This window comes from Salvelinus alpinus, chromosome 23 (genome assembly GCF_045679555.1).
Source record: "Salvelinus alpinus chromosome 23, SLU_Salpinus.1, whole genome shotgun sequence".
Lineage (NCBI taxonomy): Eukaryota > Metazoa > Chordata > Actinopteri > Salmoniformes > Salmonidae > Salvelinus > Salvelinus alpinus.
The window spans coordinates 45,955,064-45,972,895 of record NC_092108.1 but is presented as its reverse complement, the minus strand read 5'-3'; positions in this window follow the sequence as shown (position 1 = coordinate 45,972,895).

The following is a 17,832-nucleotide window of genomic DNA, read 5'->3' as shown; positions in this document are numbered from 1 at the left end:
AGAAACAAGGAGAGCTTTGCGCATGTCTCGGCCCTGTGGGGAGAAACAGAAGTGGGAGATAAATCATTGACATAATGATTTGGGCGTGTAGAATACATTTGTAAGTGTGTAACTGATGAATTGTGAACATGAAATAATACTCTGTAGTTGTAAACACATATACTCAAACGTGTAACTGATGAGTTGTGAACATGAAAAAAACGAATTTGTTGAAATTACGCAATTATTGCCACACATGTCAATTTCACGCGCTCAGACTTTTAGCTGTACTTTTGCGCCCTACAATGACAGAAATATTGGTAGATGTGCAAATAGCCATTTGCAAGTAAGGCGAGGGAGAGAGCATGAGTTCTGGGAGGTGGGACCTGTTTCTTCTTCTATGAGGTTTAATGACTGTGGCATCAAATAAATGTTGCATTACTGCCACCAACTAGACTGGAGTATAACTCCCTTATACTTTGCTTTAAAAAAAAAAGTCCACAAATACTCTACAATAACCCATACACTCATTTTAAAACCACCTACCTACTCCGCTAAATCTATTTAGTCGTACCTCAGGCCAACAGCCAGAAAGGATGGGACACCACCACTCAACACACCCTTCTGAAATCAAATCGTGTACACCCAGATACTTCTCTGCAGCTGCCATCACAACCTACATTTTCTGCGACTTACTTTCCATCATCGCAGTACGCTTAATAACCATTGCTATAAACGCCAAACATCCAATCTTACTGAAGCATATATCACTTGTTGGCCTGTGCCTCTGTACAGATAGAGATCTCCTACTCACACCACTCCTCTCAGGATCCCTCACTCCGATCTTCCTCTACTATCTTCACTGCCTCAGCATACGGACAACTTCTGCACTACTCCAACCCTGGGAACCGTAACCTGCCTCTCTCACCAGATATTTCTGATCCCCAGCCACATGGGAACCCTACAATTAACAAATACCACTACTTTCCCCAATTTCCCCAATCCTTTGTCTCATGCCCTTCTGCACATTTTTCACACCTAGGTACCTCCCTCCTACATATTGCTGCCACATGCCCATAAGCTTGACACCTGTAACAACGTAATGCATTCGGTACAAAAGCTTGTATGGGATTACTGATAATCTAACATCACTGTCGGGCAAAGACTCAACCTCAAAACTCAAAAGAACAGACAATGACTTCTGTTTCACCACTCACGCCACCCTTTCTGCGTCACATCAAACGATGAGCATCACAAATACCGGCGAATCTTCCACTTCAGTTGGTCCATTTTCACATTTTCCTCTACCCCATTAATCACTCCTTTCAATGGTGCCCTTTTCTTGAAAGAAAAACAATTCACATCTGTGGGAGCGCCTGCTCCCACTGTACAACAGAAACAAACAATTATCACAAAACCACTTCGGGTTACCTTCAAATCAAAATCAAATGTATTTATATAGCCCTTCTTACATCAGCTGATATCTCAAAGTGCTGTACAGAAACCCAGCCTAAAACCCCACACAGCAAGCAATGCAGGTGTAGAAGCACGGTGGCTAGGAAAAACTCTCTAGAAAGGCAAAAACCTAGGAAGAAACCTAGAGAGGAACCAGGCTATGAGGGGTGGCCAGCCCTCTTCTGGCTGTGCCGGGTGGAGATTATAACAGAACATGGCCAAGATGTTCAAATGTTCATAAATGACCCGCATGGTCAAATAATAATAATCACAGTAGTTATCGAGGGTGCAACAGGTCAGCACCTCAGGAGTAAATGTCAGTTGACTTTTCATAGCCGATCATTGAGAGTATCTCTACCGCTCCTGCTGTCTCTAGAGAGTTGAAAACAGCATGTCTGGGACAGGTAGCACGTCCGGTGAACAGGTCAGGATTCCATAGCCGCAGGCAGAACAGTTGAAACTGGAACAGCAGCACGGCCAGGTGGACTGGGGACAGCAAGGAGTCATCATGCCAGGTAGTCCTGAGGCATGGTCCTAGGGCTCAGGTCCTCCGAGAGAGAGAAAGAAAGAGAGAATTAGAGAGAGCATACTTAAATTCACACAGGACACCGGATAAGACAGAAGAAATACTCCAGATATAACAGACTGACCCTAGCCCCCCAACACATAAATTACTGCAGCATAAATACTGGAGACTGAGACAGCAGGGGTCAGGAGACACTGTGGCCCCGTCCGACGATACCCTCAGACAGGGCCAAACAGGCAGGATATAACCCCACCCACTTTGTCAAAGCACAGCCCCCACACCACTAGAGGGATATCTTCAACCACCAACTTACCATCCTGAGACAAGGCCGAGTATAGCCCACAAAGATCTCCGCCACGGCACAACCCAAAGTGGGTCGCCAACCCAGACAGGAAGACCACGTCAGTGACTCAACCCACTCAGGTGACGCACCCCTCCTAGGGACGGCATGGAAGAGCACCAGTAAGCCAGTGACTCAGCCCCTGTAATAGGGTTAGAGGCAAAGAATCCCAGTGGAGACAGGGGAACCTGCCAGGCAGAGACAGCAAGGGTGGTTCGTTGCTCCAGTGCCTTTCCGTTCACCTTCACACTCCTGTGCCAGACTACACTCAATCATATGACCCACTGAAGAGATTATTCTTCAGTAAAGACTTAAAGGTTGAGACCGAGTCTGCGTCTCTCACATGGGTAGGCAGACCATTCCATAAAAATGGAGCTCTATAGGAGAAAGCCCTGCCTCCAGCTGTTTGCTTAAAAATTCTAGGGACAATTAGGAGGCCTGTCTCTCGTGTAGGTATGTATGGCAGGACCAAATCGGAAAGATAGGTAGGGGCAAGCCCATGTAATGCTTTGTAGGTTAGCAGTAAAACCTTGAAATCAGCCCTTGCCTTAACAGGAAGCCAGTTTAGAGAGGCTAGCACTGGAGTAATATGATTAATCTTTTTGGTTCTAGTCAAGATTCTAGCAGCTGTATTTAGCACTAACTGAAGTGTATTTAGTGCTTTATCCGGGTAGCTGGGAAGTAGAGCATTGTAGTAGTCTAACCTAGAAGTGACAAAAGCATGGATTAATTTTTCTGCATCATTTTTGGACAGAAAATGTTTGCAATGTTACGTAGATGGAAAAAATCTGTAGTTGAAACAGTCTTGATATGTTCGTCAAAAGAGACATCAGGGTCCAGAGTGGGTCCATTTCTAAAAATTTTGAGAGGAATGGGAGATATAGGCCGATAGTTTTTTATATTTTCTGGGTCAAGGTTTGGCTTTTTCAAGAGAGGCTTTATTACTGCCACTTTTAGTGAGTTTGGTACACATCCGGTGGATAGAGAGACATTTATTATGTTCAGCATAGGAGGGCCAAGCACAGGAAGCAGCTCTTTCAGTAGTTTAGTTGGAATAGGGTCCAGTATGCAGCTTGAAGGTTTAGAGGCCATGATTATTTTCATCAATGTGTGAAGAGATATAGTACTAAAACATTTGAGTGTCTCCCTTGATCCTTGGTCCTGGCATAGTTGTGCAGACTCAGGACAACTGAGCTTTGGAGGAATAAGCAGATTTAAAGAGGAGTCCGTCATTTGCTTTCTAATGATCATGACCTTTTCCTCAAAGAAGTTCATGAATTTATCACTGCTGAAGTGAAAGCCATCCTCTCTTGGGGAATGCAAATTTTTTGTTAGCTTTGCGACAGTATCAAAAATACATTCTGGATTGTTCTTATTTTCCTCAATTAAGTTGGAGAAATAGGATGGCTTTCTAGCAGTGGCTAACTGACTACTAGCTAGTAGCTAGTTAGCTGGCTAGCCTCTGAAGGGGGTTACGGTTCTAAAGTATAAAACATAGCAGATCCATTCCACATTGAGTGAGGCGGGTTGCAGGAGAGTATGTTCCGTCCGTAGATGGAAAAATATGATAGAAAATCTATACGAAAAATATACGAAGAAAGAAACTATATATACAAGGGATGGGACAAGACAATCAAAACATCCCACTTCTATGCCATCTTAGATTTTTTTTGGCTGCATTCTGTACTGACCTTTGATTAATGTAAAACCCTATCTCAACCATTTACTTTTTGTCTGTGCCCACTCTCCAGGACATCAGTTCTGTATGTGAATCCATGCTAACAATGAAGAAGAAATCTGATTATCTCGAGGGACAATGAAGGTGGAACAACATTGTTGTGGACAGAATTGCTGAATCTCCATGAGACCTGGACGGAGTCTGAGGACAAAGTAAGGGAAATGATCTCGGCGAAACTGAAGATGGACCACAGGCAGATTGAGGTGGAGGTGACAGTGACAGTCCCAGGTGACAGTCCCAGGCCGATAGTGGTCAAGTTCCTGAGGTTCAAGGACAAGGTAGCTGTTCTGGAAAGAGCCAAGAACTTGAGAGGAACGTATATCTTCCTCAACGAGGACTATCCTGAAGTTGTGCGCCAAGAGGAAAGAACTGATCCCAGCCATGAAAGCTGCCAGAGCGCATGGGGACATTGCTTACATCCGCTATGACAGGCTCATTCTCCACCCCCTCACCCAAAAACCCTGGAAGGGATGAGAGAGCCAGGCCTATGGGTTTGTAGTTCAATTAATTTCCATCCCTGGTTACTTTACCGTACATGTGTTTTTGACCAGACCTGAGAATTGATTCTTGTCTGAATAAGTACCACAGCAAGGGCTCTAGTTTGTACTGTATATCCATTGTTAATTTTGTCACCAGAGATAATCTGACATCTGTTTTCCCCTCTCTCTCTCCTCACATCTGATGTTTGTGGGTGCCTAGATCGACAAGACTTTAAAGAGCAGGTTCTGAAGCTCTGTTTAAAACAGATGAAGGCGTATAAAAGTTGTCTTAATAATTGTGTTATGTTTTAGGTTATGACTTCACACAGAGGTTAGTAAAACTATCTCAGGGAATTCAAAGTACGGTACACCTCGTCTACGAATGTCAAATATCACCTAAAAGGTAGACCACTTGAGAGACCCGTAGCTCCCTCAGTGCTATATCCAGTACATGACTACCATCATCCACAACGGTCAAACATTCAATTGAGTCCCACACTGTATATAGGAATATGTTAATTAATACATTTTCTGACCAAATGTGGCTAACGTAAAACCATACATCCACTCATAGGGAGTCTATCAACAGTCTAAAAAGGAAGTACTCCAAATCCACAGAGCCCTCTCAGAATGGATCTCGTGTGACGGTGTTGTGTGGTATCTTGTATTTATGTGATGTGTTTAGGAGATGACCACCAAGGCCCATCTCAGATTGGTCGTTGAGTGCATCAAAGCCGTGATGCAGAAAACGGTCACCTTTAAAAAGGCAAACGAGAGGAAAGAGGGAGCACTTCCTCTTCAGGAATACATATGTGTTTTTTTCCCCAAGGAGATTTTCATCAGAAAATACACACGTCATAACTATTCAGTCAAATTCAGCCAATAACTTATGATTTCTGTTATAATACTGTTATTATATTAAGCAACATTTTCCCTGTTATTTCCACTAATACTGTTATTGGTGTGTACTGTAATGTATACTGCTGTTACATTATTAGCATCTGATAAGAACAAGGGTCAAGTCTGCCGTAATGACCAATTTATGCAGAAATCCAGGTATTTCCAAAGGGTCTACGTTCTTTTTCTTGACACTGTATATAGGATGAGCCATGACTAGAATACAATATATACATATAAAGTGGTTGAAACAGTATGTAAACACTAGTGTTACGGTAGAAAAACAGCATTGGATGCTTTGTGAATATGGGCCCCTGGTGTAATGTGTGATCTTAAGCATGAAGCACACCTAGAATCTCACTGCCGATAGGTACATATCACAGTGGGAGGCCGTTCCTTCTCTTGCTAGAACAAAAGCGATACCTGCTGCATTCAGACTCGGTAGCGACGAACCTACCAATTTTACTTGTAGAATCGCAATGCCCGTCAGTGGCCAACAACTTGACATTGAGCCAATCAGGGAGCATGAACCCACACAGTAAATACTTCCTCCAAGCTAGCTAACCACTGTAGCTAGTATTGACATTATGATTAAATCACAATGGATTAGCTATTTTACATGAAACAGCTGCCTGTGTTAGCTGCCGAGTTAGTACAGTGTCCTTAGCTAGTTAGCTAACTAGCTATGTTGTACTAGCTAGCGAATATGTTAACATTAGGTAGCTAGATAAACATTTGGCTGGCAGTATGGTGAGTAAATTACATTTTCTTTGTCATCTTGCTATGTAATTATCTATCTGTGGCAATCTGGCTAGTATCAACAAGGGCTTTCTACAAAATAGCAACATTAGCGCAGATAGCTTGGAATCTAGACCATAAGCAATACGCATGGATATGCATTGCCAAACAACGCTACTGCCACCTTCTGGTTTGGTTGTATTTTAACAATGTGGCTGACAACTTCCAAGGTCTTTGCTGTGTGAACACAAGCCTGTCTTATCTTTTAGGCGTTATCCCACTAATCCCCCCCCCCCCCCCCCCCCCCCCCCGCTCTCTTTCTCTGTTTCTCCCCTCCCAGAGGACCTGAGCCCCTGGTCGTGCTGCTGGTCGGATTGAAGGATCCCTGACCTGATTTCACCAGGTGTGTTACCTTGTCCCATACACCTGCTGATCAAGTTTAGCCAGGTAGTCACTGTGCTTCTGCCTCTGCATGGCTTGTTCTTTTGGGGTTTTAGGCTGGGTGTCTGGAAAGCCCTTTGTGACTGTTGATCAGGGCTGTCCTGATCTAATGTGAGACCAATAGTCATGGTTTTGGAACAAGAACAGTGAGTGTTGTGTTCGGGTTGTAATGTCCTTATTTTGCAAATGTGAATATTTAGCTGATCTGGACTACATTTGAATTGAAATTATCATCCATTATTATCCATGACTACCATCCACATGCAGTCAACCGCCACTTTTCTAATGGCCACTTCTCCTCAATCTATTGTACATGGAACAACAACGCTTTCTATTGATTTGTGATTATTATTCTTTCGTCAATAACAGCTTCTACACATCATGACAACATACTTGACTCAAAAGAATCTTTAAAACATGTATTTAGACTATGAAGGTTATGGGGGTGATGCTGTTGCCCATTTCTCCGGTGAGATATTCACTAACTCGCCCCTCCCCCGCCCATTTCCTCCCTCCCAGGATCTTGTTTGCGGACTTCTTCCTGATTTCACCTGTCAATCACATGTATGTATAAGTAAGTCTTTCAGGTCGTCTTACATCATGTGCATTTGCAACCTCTTTCACACTGGCATAACAATTAGAGAAAACATATCCCACTACCAAGGGTCGTACAATGTCTTGATTAGTTTCTATGCTACTCCCTGTGCTCCAGACGATTGAGCTGCCAATGCGAACGAACAAGATCACTCAGCAGATCCATGAACATTCCTTCTTCTCCAAGCCTGTGTACGGCATTGTTATGGGGGACATCTTGCCCTTCAGCTGCATCTTCATCCAGCTCTTCTTCATCCTCAACAGCATCTGATAAGAACAAGGGTCAAGTCTGCCACTCAACCATAAGCTTGAATTTGCCTCGTGGTCTTTGTATGATGATTCCTAAACAAACAAACAAGTAATTAAATGACCATTAATGCACTGTTCACATTTACAATTTAAATAAGTAAATACCTAATCATTTGTTTGAACCAAGGTCAACTCAGCCTCTAAGCAAGGAGACTGAATTTGATTGATTGTTGAGTATTTTCTCAACAATTTATCTCACCAGTACCAGTATATCTCACCAGTACTACATTCCTGTTCCTGGTGTTCATAATGTTCCTCCTCACCTGCTCCAAGGCCACCATCCTGATGTTCTACTCCCACTTTATGTGCAGAGGTGGGTGGAGCCATACATACATGGATAATAATGGTATACAGTGCTCTCTCTCTTTGTATGTAAATGCAGTGGGTATTATATTTGTATAACGGGTTTCCAGTTTGCCAGATTATCTGTGCCGGTATATTTAACTACCAAGTGTCTTGTCTTCGTGTCAACAGTAAATCTATTGTAGTTTTATGAAAACATTCTAAATTATGCAAATGTTTCTTTCTCAAATCACTCAATTTATCTCTGCTCATCGTTCCAAGCACTTAGACCTCACTACAGTGTTAAAATTGTATTGAGCGGAACCTAAAGAGTGTCTGTTGTATAGGACTCAGTGGTTGTGGCACCGCTTCCTGACCGGTCTCTTCATGGCAGTCTACCTGTTTGTCTACAACATTCACTGCTTCCTGACCGGTCTCTTCATGGCAGTCTACCTGTTGGTCTACAACATTCACTGCTTCCTGACCGGTCTTTTCATGACAGTCTACCTGTTTGTCTACAACATGTACTGCTTCCTGACCGGTCTCTTCATTGACAGTCTACCTGTTTGTCTTCAACATGTACTGCTTCCTGACCGGTCTCTTCATGACAGTCTACCTGTTTGTCTTCAACATGTACTGCTTCCTGACCGGTCTCTTCATGACAGTCTACCTGTTTGTCTTCAACATGTACTGCTTCCTGACCGGTCTCTTCATGACAGTCTACCTGTTTGTCTTCAACATGTACTGCTTCCTGACCGGTCTCTTCATGACAGTCTACCTGTTTGTCTACAACATTCACTGCTTCCTGACCGGTCTCTTCATGACAGTCTACCTGTTTGTCTACGACAGTGGTTCCCAAACTTTTTATAGTCCCGTACCCCTTCAAACATTCAACCTCCAGCTGCGTTCCCCCTCTAGCACCAGGGTCAGCGCCCTCTCAAATGTTGTTTTTTTGCCATCATAGTAAGCCTGCCACACACACACTATACAATGCATTTATTAAACATAAGAATGAGTGTGAGTTTTTGTCACAACCCGACTCGTGGGAAGTGATAATGAGCTCTTCTCCATTACCAGGGCACAAATAATAATATAACAATAATCAATAATAATCAATAAAATCTCTTTATTTAACCATCTTACATATAAAACCGTATTTGTTCATCGAAAATTGTGACTCACCACAGGTTAATGAGAAGGGTGTGCTTGAAAGGATGCACATAACTCTACAATGTCGGGTTGTATTGGAGAGAGTCTGCCTTAAATAATTTTCCACACACAGTCTGTGCCTGTATTTAGTTTTCATGCTAGTGAGGGCCGAGAATCCACTCTCACATAGGTGCGTGGTTGCAAAGAGAATCCGTGTCTTAACAACGTGATTTGCCAAGGCAGCATACTCTGAACGCAGCCCTATCCAGAAATCTGAAATTAAATGTTTACAGCACCGCTTGTTGCAATTTCGATGAGGCTCTCTTGTTCAGATATCAGTAAGTGGACTGGAGGCAGGGCATGAAAATAATAATGAATCCAGTTTTTTGTGTCATCCGTTTCGGGAAATTACCTGCGTAATTCTGCACCCAGCGCACTCAGGTGCTTCACTATATCACATCTGACATTGTCCGTAAGCTTGAGTTCATTTGCACACAAAAAATCATACAATGATGGAAAGACCTGTGTGTTGTCCTTGTTAATGCAGGCAGAGAAGAGCTCCAACTTCTTAATCATAGCTTCAATTTTGTCCTGCACATTGAATATAGTTGTGGAGAGTTCCTGTAATCCTAGATTCAGATCATTCAGGCGAGAAAAAACATCACCCAGATAGGCCAGTCATGTGAGAAACACATCATTCGAGATTCAGTGATTCAGGAGTATCATTAAAACAGGCTCCACCAACATTAGACAACTGTAAAGAAAGCCTTAAATTGCTGATATACACAAATAAAATCAATGATAAGAATATAATAGTCAGATTAACTGATACCTTACACGGACATGGTGGCGTAGCAGGAAGATCAGAGTACTGTGAACTAGAGGTCGACCGATTATAATTTTTCAACGCCGATACCGATACCGATTATTGGAGGACCAAAAAAGCCGATGCCGATTAATCGGCCGTTTTTTTAATTTTAGTTTTTTAAAATAATGACAATTACAACAATACTGAATGAACACTTATTTTAACTTAATATAATACATCAATAAAATCAATTTAGCCTCAAATAAATAATGAAACATGTTCAATTTGGTTTAAATAATGCAAAAACAAGGTGTTGGAGAAGAAAGTAAAAGTGCAATATGTGCCATGTAAGAAAGCTAACGTTTAAAAGTTCCTTGCTCAGAACATGAGAACATATGAAAGCTGGTGGTTCCTTTTAACATGAGTCTTCAAAATTCCCAGGTAAGAAGTTTTAGGTTGTAGTTATTATAGGAATTATAGGACTATTTCTCTCTATACGATTTGTATTTCATATACCTTTGACTATTGGATGTTCTTATAGGCACTTTAGTATTGCCAATGTAACAGTATAGCTTCCGTCCCTCTCCTCGCTTCTACCTGGGCTCAACCCAGGAACACATCGACAACAGCCACCCTCAAAGCAGTGTTACCCATCGCTCCACAAAAGCCGCGGCCCTTGCTGAGCAAGGGTAACAACTACTCCAAGTCGCAGAGCGAGTGACGTTTGAAACGCTATTAGCGCGCACCCCGCTAACTAGCTAGCCATTTCACATCGGTTACACCAGCCTAATCTCGGGAGTTGATAGGCTTGAAGTCATAAACAGCGCAATGCTTGAAGCATTGCGAAGAGCTGCTGGCCAAACGCACGAAAGTGCTGTTTGAATGAATGCTTACAAGCCTGCTGGTGCCTACCATCGCTCAGTCAGACTGCTCTATCAAATCATAGACTTAATTATAACATAATAACACACAGAAATACGAGCCTTAGGTCATTAATATGGTCGAATCAGGAAACTATCATCTCGAAAACAAAACGTTTATTCTTTCAGTGAAATACGGAACCGTTCCGTATTTTATCTAACGGGTGGCATCCATAAGTCTAAATATTCCTGTTACATTGCACAACCTTCAATGTTATGTCATAATTACGTAAAATTCAGGCAAATTAGTTCGCAAAGAGCCAGGCGGCCCAAACTGTTGCATATACCCTGACTCCGCGTGCAATGAACGCAAGAGAAGTGACACAATTTCACCTGGTTAATATTGCCTGCTAAACTGGATTTATTTTAGCTAAATATGCAGGTTTAAAAATATACTTCTGTGTATTGATTTTAAGAAAGACATTGATGTTTATGGTTAGGTACAGTCGTGCAACGATTGTGCTATTTTCGCAAATGCGTTTTTGTTAAATCATCCCCCGTTTGGCGAAGTTGGCTGTCTTTGTTAGGAAGAAATAGTCTTCACACAGTTCGCAACGACCCAGGCGGCCCAAACTGCTGCATATACCCTGACTCTGTTGCAAGAGAAGTGACACATTTTCCCTAGTTAGAAATTCATGTTAGCAGGCAATATTAACTAAATATGCAGGTTAAAAAATATATACTTGTGTATTGATTTTAAGAAAGGCATTGATGTTTATGGTTAGGTACACGTTGGAACAACGTCAGTCCTTTTTCGCAAATGCGCACCGCATCGATTATATGCAACGCAGGACACGCTAGATAAACTAGTAATATCATCAACCATGTGTAGTTAACTAGTGATTATGATTGATTGATTGTTTTTTATAAGATAAGTTTAATGCTAGCTAGCAACTTAGCTTGGCTTCTTACTGCATTCGCGTAACAGGCAGGCTCCTCGTGGAGTGCAATGTAAAGCAGGTGGTTAGAGCGTTGGACTAGTTAACCGTAAGGTTGCAAGATTGAATCCCCGAGCTGACAAGGTAAAATCTGGCGTTCTGCCCCTGAACAAGGCAATTAACCCACTGTTCCTAGGCCGTCATTGAAAATAAGAATGTGTTCTTAACTGACTTGCCTAGTTAAATAAAGGTGTCCAAAAATACCGATTTCCGATTGTTATGAAAACTTGAAATCGGCCCTAATTAATCGGCCATTCCTATTAATCGGTCGACCTCTACTGTGAACAAGACGTTGTGATTTCAAATCCCAGGTGAAGACGTGTAGAATAATAATTACTGTATAAATGAACATGCACAATGTAATCATCTATGCTGAAGTGTGTAACATATCTACACTGAAAACACTATACATTAAAAGCACTGTGTGATAGTATCCCTAACCTTGCCAACAGACAAAGACCTATGAATGGATCAGTGGTTCACCTATTAGGGCCTTGATTGGCACAGTAACAAGATATGATGTGTAATGCCATTTTTGGGGACATTAATATCCTATATTCTGAGAACATGGCAACCATATTCTGTGCAATGCTGTGCAGCAGTATTCATCGACCTGGCCAAGGCTTTCGACTCTGTCAATCACCTCATTCTTATCGGCAGACTCAACAGTCTTGGTTTCTCAAATGACTGCCTCGCCTGTTCTCTACTTCTCAGATAGAGTTCAGTGTGTCAAATCGGAGGGCCTGTTGTCCGGACCTCTGGCAGTCTCTATGGGAGTGCCACACGGTTCTATTCTCGGGTCGACTCTTTTCTCTGTATATATCAATGTCGCTCTTGCTGCTGGTGATTCTCTGATCCACCTCTACGCAGACAACACCATTCTATATACTTCTGGCCCTTCTTTGGACACTGTGTTAACTAACCTCCAGACGAGCTTCAATGCCATACAACTCTCCTTCCGTGGCCTCCAACTGCTCTTAAATTCAAACAAAACTAAATGCATGCTCTTCAACCGATCGCTGCCCGCACCTGCCCGCCCGTCCAGCATCACTATTCTGGATGGTTCTGACTTCGAATATGTGGACAACTACAAATACCTATGTAGACTGTAAACTCTCCTCCCAGACTAACATCAAACATTTCCAATCCAAAGTTAAATCTATAATTGGCTTCCTATTTCGCAACAAAGCATCCTTCACTCATGCTGCCAAACATACCCTCGTAAAACTGACCATCCTACCGATCCTCAACTTCGGCGATGTCATTTAGAAAATAGCCTCCAACACTCTACTCAACAAATTGGATGCAGTCTATCACAGTGCCATCCGTTTTGTCACTAAAGCCGCATATACTACCCACCACTGCGACATGTACGCTCTCGTTGGCTGGCCCTCGCTTCATACGTCGCCAAACCCACTGGCTCCAGGTCATCTACAAGTCTCTGCTAGGTAAAGCCCCGCCTTATCTCAGCTCACTGGTCACCATACCAGCACCCACCCATAGCACGTACTCCAGCAGGTATATCTCACTAGTCACCCCCAAAGCTAATTCTTCCTTTGGCTGCTTCTCCTTCCAGTTCTCTGCTGCCAATGACTGGAACGAACTGCAAAAATCACTAAAGCTGGAGACTCATCTCCCTCACTAGCTTTAAGCACCAGCTGTCAGAGCAGCTCACAGATCACTGCACCTGTACATAGCCCATCTGTAAATAGCCCATCCAATCTACCTCATCCCCATACTGTATGTATTTATCTTGCTCCTTTGCACCCCAGTATCTCTTCTTGCACATTCATCTCCTGCACATTCTACCATTCCAGTGTTTAATTGCTATATTGTAATTACTTTGCCACCATGGCCTATGTATTGCCTTACCTCCCTTAACCTATGTCATTTGCACATGCTGTATATAGATTTTTTTACTGTATTATTGACTGTATGTTTGTTTATTCCATGTGTAACTCTGTTGTTGTATGTGTTTTGCTTTATCTTGGCATTTGCCAAGACCTTGTTCTCAACTAGCCTACCTGGGTTAATAAAAGGTGAAATAAAACATTTATAAAATTTAAAAAATGGTTCTGCTGAAAGGTGCAATATTCTCCCAGTGTCTGTTGGAAAGCAGACTGAACCAGGTTTTCCTCTAGGATTTTGCCTGTATTTAGCTCTATTCCGTTTATTTTTATTATAAAAGAACCTCCCTAGTCCGTGACGATGACAAGCATACTCATGACATGATGCAGGCAGTATTACTTTAGTGCCTTATTGCAAACAGGATGCATGTTTTGGAATATTTGTATTGTGTACAAGCTTCCTTCTTTTCACTCTGTTAGTATTGTTAGTATTGTGGAGTAACTACAATGTTATTGATCCAACCTCAGTTTTCTCCTATCACAGCCATTAAACTCTAACTGTTTTCAAATCACAATTGGCATCATGGTGAAATCCCTGAGCGGTTTCTTGTCTCTCCGGCAACTGAGTTCGGCTGTAATACAACAACATTTGGAAAAAGTCAAGGGGTGCGAATACCCTCTGAAGGCACTGTAACTCATTCTGTCTCACACACAAACACACACTATTTAGGTTAGTGTAGAGTCAAGGCTTTGTCATTCAAAGAATATTGTGCCTTTCTTTTAGGTCTGCCAAGCACACCTTGGCCGCTGCCAGCCACAACACCACTGTCCCTGACAGCTTCTCCCTGTACTGCCTGCTCTAGGCCCATCAAGCAAGGGTCGTATTAGACCACGATCGATGGACAGAGCACCACAGGGAAAGACCACAGGGAAGCACCACAGGGAAAGACATCCTGGAGTGGGTGGATCTGCTCTTAACACCAGCCCAGAGAAGCTTCTGGATTCTTGACAGCTGTGGCATTATGTTACTGCAGAGCGTGAAACGGTCAGTGTCTCAGTCACATCCCCTGCCACGCCACCTGCTCCTGTAAACCCACCCACGGGGGGTCCTCCCCAGGATGCCCATGACCCAGGCTGCAGTCAAGAGAATGGTGAAAAAATTTAATGATTACATGTCTAGCATGTGGCCAGCCAAAGTCCCGCTGATGGCTCATCCATTCATTAATTTGGCTGTTTATTTACCACCACAGACAGATGCTGGCACTAAGACAGCACTCAGTCAGCTGTATAAGGAAATAAGCAAACAAGAAACCACACACCCAGAGGCGGCGCTCCTAGTGGCCAGACTTTAAAGCAGGGAAACTTAAATCAGTTCTTCCAAATTTCTATCAACATGTTAAATGTGCAACCAAAGGGAAAAAAATTCTAGATCACCTGTACTCCACACACATAGACGCGTACAAAGCTCTCCCTCACCCTCCATTTGGTAAATCCGACCACAACTCTATCCTCCTGATTCCTGCTTACAAGCAAAAATTAAAGCAGGAAACACCAGTGACTCGGTCTATAAAAAAGTGGCCAGATGAAGCAGATGCTAAACTACAGGACTGTTTTGCTATCACAGACTGGAACATTTTCCAGGATTCTTCCGATGGCATTGAGGAGTACACCACATCCGTCACTGGCTTTATCAATAAGTGCATCGAGGACGTCGTCCCCACAGTGACTGTACGTACATACCCCAACCAGAAGCCATGGATTACAGGCAACATTCGTACTGAGCTAAAGGGTAGAGCTGCCGCTTTCAAGGTGCGGGACTCGAACCTGGAAGCTTACAAGAAATTCTGCTATGCCCTGCGATGAACCATCAAACAGGCAAAGCGTCAATACAGGGCTAAGATTGAATCATACTACACCGGCTTCGACGCTGGTCTTATGTGGCAGGGCTTCCAAACTATTACAGACTACAAAGGGAAGCACAGCCGCAAGCTGCCCAGTGACACGAGCCTACCAGATGAGCTAAATCACTTCTATGCAAGAAACACTGAGACATGCATGAGAGCATCAGCTGTTCCGGATGACTGTGGCTAACCGGGCTATCTGCATTGTGTCCCACCCACCACCCGCCAACCCCTCTTTTATGCTACTGCTAGTCTCTGTTCATCATATATGCATAGTCACTTTAACCATATTTACATGTACATACTACCTCAATCAGCCTGACTAACAGGTAGCCTCGCTACTTTTATAGCGAGGGTATGTAGCCTCGCTACTTTTATAGCCTCGCTTCTGTATATAGCCTGTCTTTTTACTGTTGTTTTATTTCTTTGCCTACCTATTGTTCACCAAATACCTTTTTTGCACTATTGGTTAGAGCCTGTAAGTAAGCATTTCAATGTAAGGTCTACACCTGTTGATTTTATCAGACCAGAGAGGTAAAGTACTTTACCTGCTCTAAAAAAGCCAGACTTACAAAGCAGAAGGCCTCACTGCCTTCTTATAAGGGGAGCCTTCCCAGCCAAAACAGTTCGTAAGAGTATGTGCATATATTGTGACGTTTTGTGATGTTTTTCTTAGTTTGGACTTCGATTAAGGTGTAATTTGGTTGTTCAGGCAATTTTTCTTGAGGCGAGCCGAAGTCCGTACCCAAAGTCTACGCCCCTTCGTCGGCGATTGGTAAACAGTAGGGATTCTTCAGTAAAGTCTTTGTTGTCATTCAATGAGAGACGACTCGTTTTTATGGACATCATTTTTTTCATTTAGAAATACTGCACCAAACATTTTAGTTAGATAAAAAAGTAAAGATAATTGACAGATTTCTTGAGTTATCTTAGATTAATTCTGACTATTTTGAGGAAGTGTATACTGGCTACGGCATCTCAAAATGGACAAACAGTAATATTGACTTTTTTCTAGTTTTTTCAAGCGAATGTCTTAAGGGAGTACTCGAACAAACTCGTTTGGTTCGTCTAGCCAACTTCGGCTGTCGGGAACTGAAGCATGCCGAGGCCTTAAGCAGAGGGAGGCAGTGAGGAAGCAGGGATAAAAACTGGTGAAGGCCCAAAAAGTAAGACAGCTGTGTGTACGCTTCTTTCACAAAGGGTAATTCACCTATTACAAACAGCCTATTTATCTTGTAGCCTATATTCATTACCAAAACAAGCCTTGCTTTAGTGAATATCAAGTCACATCATATTTGTCACATCTGCCGAATACAACAGGTGTAGACCTTAACGCGAAATGCTTACTTACAAGCCCTTAACCAACAATGCAGTTCAAGAAATAGAGTTAAGAAAGTTTTTATTTGATTTAGTAAATATTAACACAATAAAATAACGAGGATATATACAGGGGGTACCGGTACTGAGTAAATGTGCGGGGGTACAGGTTAAAAGATGTCATTTGTACATATAGGTAGGGGTAAAGTGACTATGCATAGATAATAAACAGCCAGTAGCAGCAGTGTAAAAAACAAGGGGGGGGGGGGTCAATGTAAATAGTCAGGGTGGCCATTTGATTAATTGTTCAGCAGTCTTTTGGCTTGGGGGTAAAAGCTGTTAATGAGTCTTTTGGACCTAGACTTGGCGCTTCGCTTTCTTGGGCACAGGGACTATGGTGGTCTGCTTGAAACATGTAGGTATTATAGGCTCGGTCAGGGAGAGGTTGAAAAATCAGTTACGACACTTGCCAGTTGGTCCGCACATGCTTTGAGTACACGTCCTGGTAATTGATCTGGAATGGACAGTGCCCGGTATAGGGGGCACTGTCCATTCTGCTGATAAAGCGCATTGGAGACAGGTTGGCGCGAAATCTGTAGCATATCACTTCAAAAGCACTCAATCAGTGGTCTCGGAGTCTCGGCATTTGAACATTATGTTTATTGTGGTTTAGCGTGACATAAGCAGAATTCAATATAATTCCAATGCAAGAACCCCCAAAATATCTCCCGCTCACCAATTTATACTGGCCCCTTAGAATTAAGCTCAAAGTAAAGCAATCTAACTATCCAGGTTTGTTGCATGAAGAAATAGGTGTTGTTCATGAAGCATATACAATGTCTTCGGAAAGTATTCAGACCCCTTGACTTGTTCCACAATTTGTTACGTTACGGCCTTATTCTAAAAGGTATTAAATAAAATGTTTTCCTCATCAATCTACACACAATACACCATAATGACCTTTTGCTATGAGACTCAAAATTGAGCTCCGGTGCATCCTGCTTCCATTGATCATCCTTGAGATGTTTCTACGACTTCTTTGGAGTCCACCTGTGGTAAAATTCAACTAATTGGACATGTTTTGGAAAGGCACGCACCTGTCTATATTAGGTCCCACAGTTGACAGTGCATGTCAGAGCAAAAACCAAACCATGAGGTCGAAGGAGCGCCGAGA